We start from the raw sequence: 11,058 nt of genomic DNA on the forward strand, positions 1-11,058 counted from the left end.
TGCCTCATGAAACACCCCAACAGGAACTGCACAGTCTGTGCTCACCAGGAGTATGAGGTGGCAGCCGCCCTCCCTGGGCAAGCAGCACTGCTGGAGCATGGGGATGGTGTTGGACAGCTGCTGTGGGTGCTGTGGGCTGTCCCAGCTGATGGCCCTGGGAAGTGCCATCCTTGTTGTGCTGGTTCAGCAGCCCATGCCAGAAAGTCAAAGTTCCTATACCTTGAGTTCATGCCATCTCCCATCTTCTTGGCCTCTTTCCAGAAGAGGAGAAAGGACTTCAGGATGCAGAACTGGACTAGAGTATGTTGGAGAAGGTGTTCAAAGTGCCTAGCCTAGCTCGTACCACACATCTTGGACATCAGCAGCTCTCTGGCAGAAGCTCCCAGCAGTGACCCAAAGTAACATCGACTCTCAACATCAAGCCACACATCAGCATCACACTGCAAACCCCTCAACAATATTAAATTCACAGCACCATCTCAGATGCAAGCTAGCACACCCCACTGCAGGATCTCCACAAAATTACCTTCTTTGGAAAAAATTTGGGCCCAGCAGAAGAGCCAGCCTGTTGATTCCATCAGGTTAAGGAGACCAAGCAAAGAGAACTCCAGGAATCACTTTGTTCCTGGACTCGGACATGAAACCATCAGCTTCTGATTTAGGAGGAAAGAGATGATCTCTGACACAGGAACCTGTAAGACTTGGTAGACCAAAGCAGGCCACGGGGACAGGAGCACCTTACAGGGACAGGACATCAAAGATAGGTGCTGAGTTGCCTGTGCAAGAGCTTCTCATCAGCAGGGAGATGTAGATGCAAAAGGAAGCATGGAACCAAGGCTTCAAAGATGCTCAGAGTTTAAGTGGCTGAAAATTAAAGTGCTGCAACAGTTTTTCAGCCTGCCCTTAACAGTGGGGATGAGATAATTGCAAAGAGCATCTCTTGCAAAACATTGATTATGCCAGCAAGAAACAAAGCTGAAAACTTTATGGCAGCGCCTCCATCACCTTGGAGCCAAGCTCTGCCCTGTGTGGGATCCCTAAATGCTGACCAATATGGGTCCAGTCACATGTTCCCCACCACTGATAAGAAATGGTGCTGCTCACATCACTCCCCTGCCTTGTGATAGATCTCCCTGCTCCCACTCCCAAGGGAGCAAACAGCTCTTTTGTCCCCAAATCTAGTGGTTGGAGACTCTTCATGTACCAGTGAGTCTCTTGTTCTTCATGGGTGCTAAGAAAACCTTATAAAACCCAGTAAGACACAGCTCAGTGGTAGATCTGCTAAGGGCTCCCCAAGCCTTTTACATCTCCTCTATTTTCCACAGCTTTGCCAACAGACACCCTCAGTCCTGCCTTGGAATAACCATGGCCTGACTGTAGTCAAAGAGAGGAGAGTTTATTAAGCAGAGGCGTCTCACTGCTACAGGATGGGGAAAGTCTCATGAATTACCTCTTAAACCAGATGCAATGGAATCCTGGCATGCTTCTCTAAGTCTCAGCTACCCCTGACACCCTGGCCAGTCCTGGCCACACCGCTGTGCACGGGTTCTCTCATCTTCAGTGTCTTGGTGCCACTGGACGAGCAGGTGTCCAGCTCTTGGGCTGAAGTGAGGCTCCTTCTCCCCTGAATTGCATGGGTGAGACAAAGCTGGGATCATCCTCATGGCAGCAACTTCACCCTCACCTTGAGGAGCCACCTGGGAGCACTCAGGCAGCAGAGGCAAGCTCCAGCTTTCTTTGGTGCCCCTGTCCAGCCTGGTTTCAGTCTGTTCAGAGGCACAGATAACGCAAACCTCATTCCCTGGGCACTCAGGAGGCATTGCCCAGGTTCTCCATTCAGGGCCAGCCCTTCCCAGCACCACCACACCAACATTCCCCATCCCACTCTACTTGTGATGCCACCAGCAGTACCCAAAACGTGGTTTGTCTCTGCTGCTGCTGTCTGGTGCCCTGTGAGCAGCTCTGACAGCCAAAATGCTCCCTGGGGGGCCTGGGCTCAAAGCAACAATAATTGTCTATGTCTCAGGCACAAGCATCAAGATCCAGCAGGGAGTGGGGACCACAGACAGACAGTGTGACACAGAGTGAGGACATCGGAGGAATAACATGGAAAACGCTCCCTTCAAATTTCCATACACACCCTCACTCCTGGGAGGGAAAAAGGGAAGGGAAAAAAGTGTCTTTTTCAAAGCAAGGATGTGGTAAGGCCCAAACATTCTCCCCTGACACATGAGCCAGGATGCAGAGATGCTGTTTTTTCCAGGAGGAAAGAAGGGATTTTGCAGTATCCTCCACTTAATTAAAAATTCATCTTACATCTCTACAGGTGAGGGCAGCTTAGCTCCACATTCCTGATGCCTCAGTTTCCCCTCCAGTAAGTCAGGTTGACACTCACCTATGGCGGAGCCAGACAATGAGCCTTAACCTGGAGCTGCAAAGCCCTTGGAGGGCCTTCACAGGCTCCCCATCCATCATTGTCTGCAGCACCAACACAGACTTTTGTAGTGCAAAGAGCAGGTCCCAGACAAGGACAGACGCTGCCCTTTGGGGCTCAGACCCTCTCCCCTCTCCTCTCCCAGCAGCAGTCTCCCTTCCCTCATCTTCTTCCTGCACAGGCCAGACACAGAGCCAAGCTAATAATTCAGATAACGGAATTAAACTGATCCTGATTAGGAAAAGCCTTTACCCTAAAGAAAGCAAACTCTGGCTGGTGCTGCCTGTAATCCAATAGTCTCCCACGGCCGCGCAGCAAACCCGAAACCTGCCTCCAGGCAAAGGCACTTTGTCTTGGAACAAGGGAAGTTAAATGTGTCTTAATGGGAATTTTGACACGTTTTGCTTTGATTTCACTAATGTTACAAAAGTAACTGTGAGAAAATATTTCAGCCCCCCCATGAGGAGTCAGGTCCTCGTGGGTATGGACCAACTGCCCAGAGGGGAACTTTGGAAAGGGATTGTGCCTGTGGGGAGAGGAGGTCTTGGTGCCAAATCCCTTCACACTTTCTGGAGGAGGGTGAGAGGTAAAAAGGATCTTAGCAGGCACGGGATTCAGTTCCTCACCTCTAGACATCGCTTAGATCTCTTAATTCCATGGTGGCTCATTGTTTTAGGGGGTTTTCCTGCTAGATTTGGTGAGGTGCTTCCACATTTGCATACCAGCTTCGATGTCACCTCCTCCTCACAGTCCCAGGTGTCATTTTCCAGGAAGCAGCCTGGGGATACCTGACGAAGAGGGATTTCTTACAATCAACAACAGGTAATTAAAGAAAAACTATTAACAACAGGTGATTACAACATGAAGTTATTAACAACAAATTGTTAAAACTCCAACTTAGCAGCAATTGGTTTAATTTGTTAACTCTGCAACTTGAAAAAAAAATGGACAACTTTTCTACTCATAACATTCTGTTTATTTTCCACTTCACTTGTGCTGTTTGGGTATGATAGGGAGGTCGTTCCTTGCAGAAGCAACGCCAGCTCCTGGGCTCTCTAGAATGCCATCTCCCCTCTCTGTGGAATGGAAAGCCAAGTCACTGGGTGCCCTTCTGCTCAGGCATTTGTCACTGTTAAGGACAGTAACAGCCGATGCCATGCCCCTGAGGGGGTAGGAGAGGTGTTCCCCCCTCTTGCCCCCACGGAACCCCTTGGCAGCCCCTCCTGGGGCTCCTCCCCTGCCCCCTGCCCTGTTTCCAGCCCCGGGTTCCATTCCTCCTGGCCCGGGCAGAGCAGGGCAGGACTCGGTGTGGGCAGGGTGGTGACACCAGCCCAACAGGACTCCCTGCTGCTTTTCATTTGGCACCAGAGCAGGACCTGGCCCTTCCTGTCCTGGTGACTTGGGCTGGGGATGTCCTGTGTGAATGAACCCCACGGACATTTTGGGTGCATTTCACTCTGAAGCACCTGGGGAAATACAGGAAGAGGGAACCAGATGCCTCCCACGGTGAGACACTGAGGTTTAGGTAAAAACCTGGGAGAGCAGGGGCAGGAGATGCTCTCCCCAGTGTGGGCACCCCTCCACTCCCCATTCAGGGACAGGAGCATCCCTGATGGATGCAGTCTGCATCTTAACTGCTATCCCAATGAAATATGCCACACAACCCCTAATCCCAGATATTTTATGGTCAAGAAGCAGGATTTCCTTGGCTTTCCAGCCCAGTGGTCACTCTGTGGGCTTGCAGCACACGCCTGCTGAGCTTTAGGGTGGAGAACTGGGGTACCCACAGCAAGGGTGCTGACAGCTGAGCAAAAAGTGGAGAAATACACCTGGTGCAGTTAGGACAGCACTAATTTTAGCAAGGCTGAATGCAACAGGCTCAACTGGAATAAATCAGACAAGCAGCCAGGGCTGTGGGGTTGCAGGAGGGATCTCTGTGCCTCCATAGAGAAGGTGTTTACTTGCAGCAGCTTTTCCCATCCCTGCTCCAGTGGCCCCATCTCCACCAGGCCTGACACAGCCCACATTTGTAAGTTATTTTTTGTTGTTTTAACACAATGCTGCAATTCTAACCCACAGCCTCAGATTGTCAAGTAGTTTTCCTTTTCTTTCCTTCAGGAAAAAAAAAAAAAATACAGCTGAACTAATTTGATGAAAGGAGAAAATAAAATGTAAGCCAGACTAAACACATGCAGTTCCTACCTACAGCCAGGGCCCAGCTTCTCCCAGGCCAAAGTCAACACATGTCAATTTTTAACATGACAGGGCTTTAAAAGGGAGTTTTGAGTCCTGGATGAGAGGCGGCTGGAAAACATTAATAACAAGGTCTGTCAATTAAAGGCAGGCATGGCAAGTCACCAAGACAAGAGCTGAGGGGTTCCCTTCCTCCTCTTCTCTTCCCTCTTAGTTTGGTGGGGGAAAAAAAGTGATTTAAGAAAAAAGAACTCAATTCTGAAAAAAAAAAGTGTAGCCACATTACCTAATGAAGGATGGGTTTTGTTTAGGAGCCCTGAGAACAGCCCAGCAGGCAAGGGTTGAGATCAGCATTGCTGTGAAGGATGCTCCCCGTGGCTCCACCCATCCCAGTGCCACTGCTGCCACTTCAGCTGTGCTCGCTGGGGAGGAGCAGCAGCCTGGCTGCCTCCTCCACAGCATCAAGCATCACCATCCAGAAGGATCTGCAGTCCCTGCACTGAGGTGACTTGGTGGTGATGTGTCTGTTGCACTGGAAAGGGCTATTTTGGGTTCTGGTCAATTAAAAAAGAAAAAAGAAAAAGAAAAAAGGAAAGTCACCACCCTGCTTTCATCAGCCCCATAGGAAGTGTTTCTATGGCTTTCATGAGCTGGGCAGGTTTCTGTCCCAAGCCACCCACTGGGCTCCAAAATAGTTGGAAAAAACAAGGGAAAGAGGCAGAGCAGTGGCAGCCCCACCAGTGTTTGGAAATGAAGGCAAAAGGGAGTGAGGAGAGAGTAAGGGGGAAAGGGAGAGTGAGTGTGGGCATTGGGGGGTGTGGAGGGAAAAGGGCTTTACTCCCAAAATCCAGCAAACATCCCGCTGAGCTGGGAGGACGTTCCCATGGTGCAGAGAAGCAGTGTTGTCTTTCAGCTGGGAGAGCAGGTAAAGGTTCAGCCCAGAGGGAAATGGCAGAGATTCGTTTCACCTTCAACACCTAAATAAATACTGCATCCAGAGTCCCACACTCTGCACAGCACAGATTGTGCTGGTGTGCATTACACATCCAGGCAGCAGAGGAACCGGCTGGTGGAGCAGCTCCAACATCCCCTGCTGCCATATCCTGTCCCCAGCAGATGCTCCAGTAGAGCCCACAGTGGTCAAAGGCAACGTGCTCTGCCTCCCAGCATCAGCTCTCAGCCTCTGAAGGGGAGGGGGCCTTCCTGGAGACCCCTGGTTACAGACATTGCATCCACCCCCCTGGCTGGTGCTGGGCAGGCTGCAGCAGCACTTCCAGGGGCTCAGATGTGCAGGGGCTTGGGGGCATGGAGCTCTGCCCCTTCGTGTGCCATTTGCCTGAGTGTGGCAGGTGAGATGGGTTCCTGCCCTGCTCTCAGGATGTGTTCCACTTTTTCTGGCCCAGCAAAAAAATCCTCCTTCCAACACACATGGGCTTCACTTTGTGAGGACAGGCAGAGCCATGCCAGGCTGATTTATTCCAAGGGCCAGGCTCCTGAGTCACTACAATGCCATCTCCCCTCTCTGTGGTGTGGAAAGCAAAGTCACTAGGTGCTCTTCTGCTCAGGGATTTGTCACTTAATGACAGTAAGAGCAGACCAAGACCAACATGCTGAGTGAAAACAGTGGTGCAGCTGGTGCTTTCACCCCAGTACAGATTCAATGCACTAAGGATAGAGAAACTCCACAGGAGAGCCCACCTCTGAGCTCCTGCACTGGCAGTCTTCTCTGTTTGGGGCATGCTGACCCCACTGCCCAACTTTGGCCACTGCCACAGCAGCACAGGCCACCAGCCCAGGCAGTGCCCACCCATGCTCAGCACCAGAGAGCTTGTGATGATATTCCACAGGAATCACTTTCATCATCAAAAAGCATTGAAGGCAGAGCTCAGAAAGCCTTTGGCTGTCCCTGTTCTGTGCCCATGGCTTCTGGAAGCTGCTGTATTGATGCTTCCCACACTGTGGTCCTGCTGGGACAGCTGTTGGCAGCACCACTGACATGTCCACAGGCAGTGGTGGAAAACCTTGGTCTGAGCAATGGAAGCACTGTGGCTGAAGTCAAGAGCAGCTGCCTGTGCTCCTGGCCTTGCTCATTTAAATCCTTGGCCCTGGTGGCTGCTACCAAGCCCCCTGCACCACCCACACTGTGGGTGCTGGCTCCCAGCTCATCCAGGCCCTGCACAAAGCCAGAGCCTTGTGCAGCACACACAGAGCACAGGTAGGAGGCACCTGGGATGATTTATGCCTTTGCTGCTGAGGCACTGTTTGGGCTTTTGGAGACAAGCTGCCAGACACAGCTGAAAGGAGACTGAAGCAGGGAGATGGTCTCTCTGTGGCCAGCAGGGACTGTCTGTCTCCATGTCCATGGCTGCCTGTTGTCACTGCTGTCACCACACCCACGCTGTCTGTCCTCTAGCACACAGGTCGACCCCCAGTCACATTCCACATGCACTGCTCCCTTAATTCTCCAAATATCCAGCACTGTCCTCCTCCTCCCCTTCCCTTCCAGGCAGAGCAGCCTCTGCTTCCCCAGAATCACCCAGCAGGGTTGCTCAGCACTGCGGAGCAAAACTGAAGCAAAGGCCTTTTTAATCAAGTTCATGCCTTGCATCAAGCAAGGTTAGTCTTCCACTCCCCAGACAATGGATACAGATGTTACACTGATGCCACATTTGATTTCAGCCAAAAAGCCAAGAGAGTTTAAAACATTCATTCATCTCAAGCTGTAAGCAAAGCTTATTCTTGCCAATCTCAATAATTACTGGACTTCTCCCACATCACAAGGAGCAGCCATACAATGGCAAGGGGTCCTCCACAGGACCCTGCTCAGAGCAGGGATCAGAGATTTGCAAGAAATTCCCTCTCTAAAGAGATGTTGCTGGGGCTGCTGAACTGGATCCAACAGGATTGCTTAGGACTCAAAGCAGGATTGGGGCCCAAACTCTTCCCATTCAAGACCAACATCTTTGATCCAAGACCAGCAGGGCTCTTGGTGCCACTGTAAGACCAGAATCCTACAAAGTCCTGAGGGATCAGTAGGACTCAACTCCCTCTCAAACTCCACGTGATCTCTTTAGGCATACAGTGGGGACAAGGATAAATTAAGCATCTCCAGTGTAGTATCAAGTGAACAATTAGCAGAGAATAGCTGCCCATGAGGGCCTGATGAGCAGAGCAAGGAGATTTTCTTCCCAGACATGTCTGCTAGAAACAGCCTGAAACATTTCCATTTCTGCTGCCTTTTAATAGCAAGGTCAGCTCCTTTCTTCCTACCCTGACATCCTCCATCAGGGCCTCTTTCTGGGAACTCACAGCAATGCACCAGATGTCACTGAGAGACAGAAAAACAACCAGGGGCCAAACTGGGGCATTCACCATGGCCCTGAACGAAGCACAGAGCATTTGGATCACTGGGGAGGGGAGCAGAGAGCACCCCCTTGGCACTGCCAAGCATCCCAAGCTCCTGGGGCTGGAAGGAGACCCCTTCTCCCAGCAGGAACAGCCACCCTGCTCCTGGAAAAAGCCAGCAGCCCCACATCCTCCAGGCTCCCCCCAGCACTAACTGGACACTAGAAAAAAAAATCTAAATATTTTCAGCCCAAAGGAGACTTGTTTTCCCCATTTTTGCTGGGTTTGAACAGCTCTCACCAAGGTCCCCAGCACCATCCCTGTTCCCACAGCCCCGGTGGGCAGCAGCACACAAACATCCCCCCTTGCTGGAGGACAGGAGTGCTCACTGTGAGCTCTGTCACAGACCCTCCACAGCACCCACACCACCAGCACTGGGGCAGCTTAGCCCCTGCCTGTCACAGCAGCAGCTGTCAGGAGAGAGCCAGAGCTGTGAGAAAAGACCACTGCCCCAAGAAGAGGGTGCTAACACCATGCTCAAACATGTTTTTTTTAGCTGAAGGATGCAATTACTCCCAGATTTCTAAAGACTTTCTCAGGACCACATACCTCAGGTATGCAAACACCATGTCAGCTGCTGACCAGGAGGGCAAGGATGAAGTAGGGGAGAAAAGAAACCACAAGACTTAAAAAAGAAACCCACCTGTGTTTGGTGATGGGCTCAATTCCTCAAATTTCAAATATTCAGCTCAGGACACATTTCCAGCCTTCTTCTCTTTAGTCCAAACTTTGAGACTAAAACATACATCCACCTTAAAAAAAACCCCAAACCACTAAAGATCCAAATCCCAGGATCTAAAGTTTAAAAATATGTAGGTTTGTACTAGTCCTAAAAATGCAGCCACCTGCTCTCTCCCCAAAGGAGCAGAAAGCAGGGGGAGGGGAAGGTGCAGGTGTAGGTTTTATGGGTGCACAGGTGCCCTGGTTGGTAGGAGCCCAGCTGGGGCATCCCCTCCCAGGTGTGCAGCTGAGAGCAGGGGCTGCTCCCTGCCCTCAGAAGGTGGGCATGGCTCTGGCAGCTGCTGTGCAACACCTGCTGCAAACAGCTTATTGAGAGCACCCTGGGCACGAGCTGACTCTGGCAACACCTCTGTGCCCTCACCCAGGCTGGGGGAAACTGAGGCAGAGGGGGAACGCAGGGTCAGGCTGGGATTTGGCTTTGCCCACAGCAGCTCCTCTCTCCCAGTCCCATTGCCCCTCTCTGCAGCAGGTGTAGGAACAAACTGGAATGCACCATCCCTGCTAAAGCCCCACCTGGCCCCTCCTGAGCTGCTCCAACAGCGTGGTGGGGCCACTGGGACACCCCTGTGGGGCCTCCTGGGGATGGAGGGATGGGGAAAAGGAGGAAAAAATATTCTTCCATCCTTTTGCCACTCTCGAGCTTCTCCCCTTTTCCACATATTTCCAGAGTGTCTACTTTTCCACATTAAAGGGGGCTGGAACGAATGTCACATTGCAGCATATATCTGTGAACAAAGCCACAAGTGTGAATGGCCACATACACAAATTCTCTCCCCTGATTTCCCAGGTTTTCAGGAGTGACCTTGGAAAAAGAGTGGGCCATAGTTCTTCATGGCACGGGTGATAACATGTTTGTCACCATTCAAACTGTCTGAAGGCTGCCCAGGTTTTACTTTATTGCATTTCGAGGTGTCACCAGGACCTGGTTGAATTACGTTGCCAACTCCTTCATAAAAAAAAGAAAAGTGACTTCGCTTTCCTGCAGAGAGATCAGGGCTCACAGGAGCCACTCAGATGTGTGTAACACTTTATTTTTATTTTTTTCCCGCAAGCCTTCAACAGCTAAAACTTGCGGGTGAGAGGCTTTGTGAACCCACTTGCACTACTAAATAAAAACGTTTAATCACCGCGGAAAGAAGCAGACACACACTCCTGTATCCCCAGCCCGCAGAGGGAATCTATGAATTGTTACCATGCGGGGCAGCCCCGAGCGGTGAGGAGCACCCGGAGCCCCGGGCGAGCTCGGGTTCAGCCTGGCGGCCGGGGCCGGGCTGCGGAGCGGGGCCCCGGTTCTGGCACCGCGGTGTCCCGGCTCTGGCACCCGCGGTGTCCCGGTTCTGACACCCGCGGTGTCCCGGCTCTGGCACCCGCGGTGTCCCGGCTCTGACACCCGCGGTGTCCCGGCTCTGGCACCCGCGGTGTCCCGGTTCTGGCACCACCGTGTCCCGGTCCCGACACCCGCGGTGTCCCGGCTCTGGCACCCGCGGTGTCCCGGTTCTGGCACCACCGTGTCCCGGTCCCGACACCCGCGGTGTCCCGGCTCTGACACCCGCCGTGTCCCGGCTCTGACACCCGCGGTGTCCCGGTTCTGGCACCGCCGTGTCCCGGCTCTGACACCCGCGGTGTCCCGGTTCTGGCACCCGCGGTGTCCCGGTTCTGGCACCGCCGTGTCCCGGTCCCGACACCCGCGGTGTCCCGGCTCTGACACCCGCCGTGTCCCGGTCCCGACACCCGCGGTGTCCCGGTTCTGACACCCGCGGTGTCCCGGCTCTGGCACCCGCGGTGTCCCGGTTCTGACACCCGCGGTGTCCCGGCTCTGACACCCGCGGTGTCCCGGCTCTGACACCCGCCGTGTCCCGGTTCTGGCACCGCTGTGTCCCGGTTCTGACACCCGCCGTGTCCCGGTTCTGGCACCGCCGTGTCCCGGTTCTGGCACCGCTGTGTCCCGGTTCTGGCACCGCCGTGTCCCGGTCCCGACACCCGCCGTGTCCCGGCCCCGCCGCGCCCGCCGCTGCCAGAAGGTGCCGCCGTCCGCCTGCGAATCGCTCCCAGCCCAATTAGGCGGCAGGTATCGGCTGCAATCACGGCTGCTGATAGAGATAAATGGGGAAGGCACTATCTGCCCAACAATAGTGGGTTTTTTTTTTTATGAAAAAAAAAAAAAGAGAGAGAGAGAGAGGGAAAAAAAAAAAGAGAGAGAGAAAAAAACAATTGAACTTTTCATCAGCTGCTAATCATGATTTTTTTATTGCTTTGCTTAGCATTTTCTGGGGAATAAAACCTCA

Source organism: Passer domesticus, chromosome 9 (assembly GCF_036417665.1).
Source record: "Passer domesticus isolate bPasDom1 chromosome 9, bPasDom1.hap1, whole genome shotgun sequence".
NCBI classification, from domain to species: domain Eukaryota; kingdom Metazoa; phylum Chordata; class Aves; order Passeriformes; family Passeridae; genus Passer; species Passer domesticus.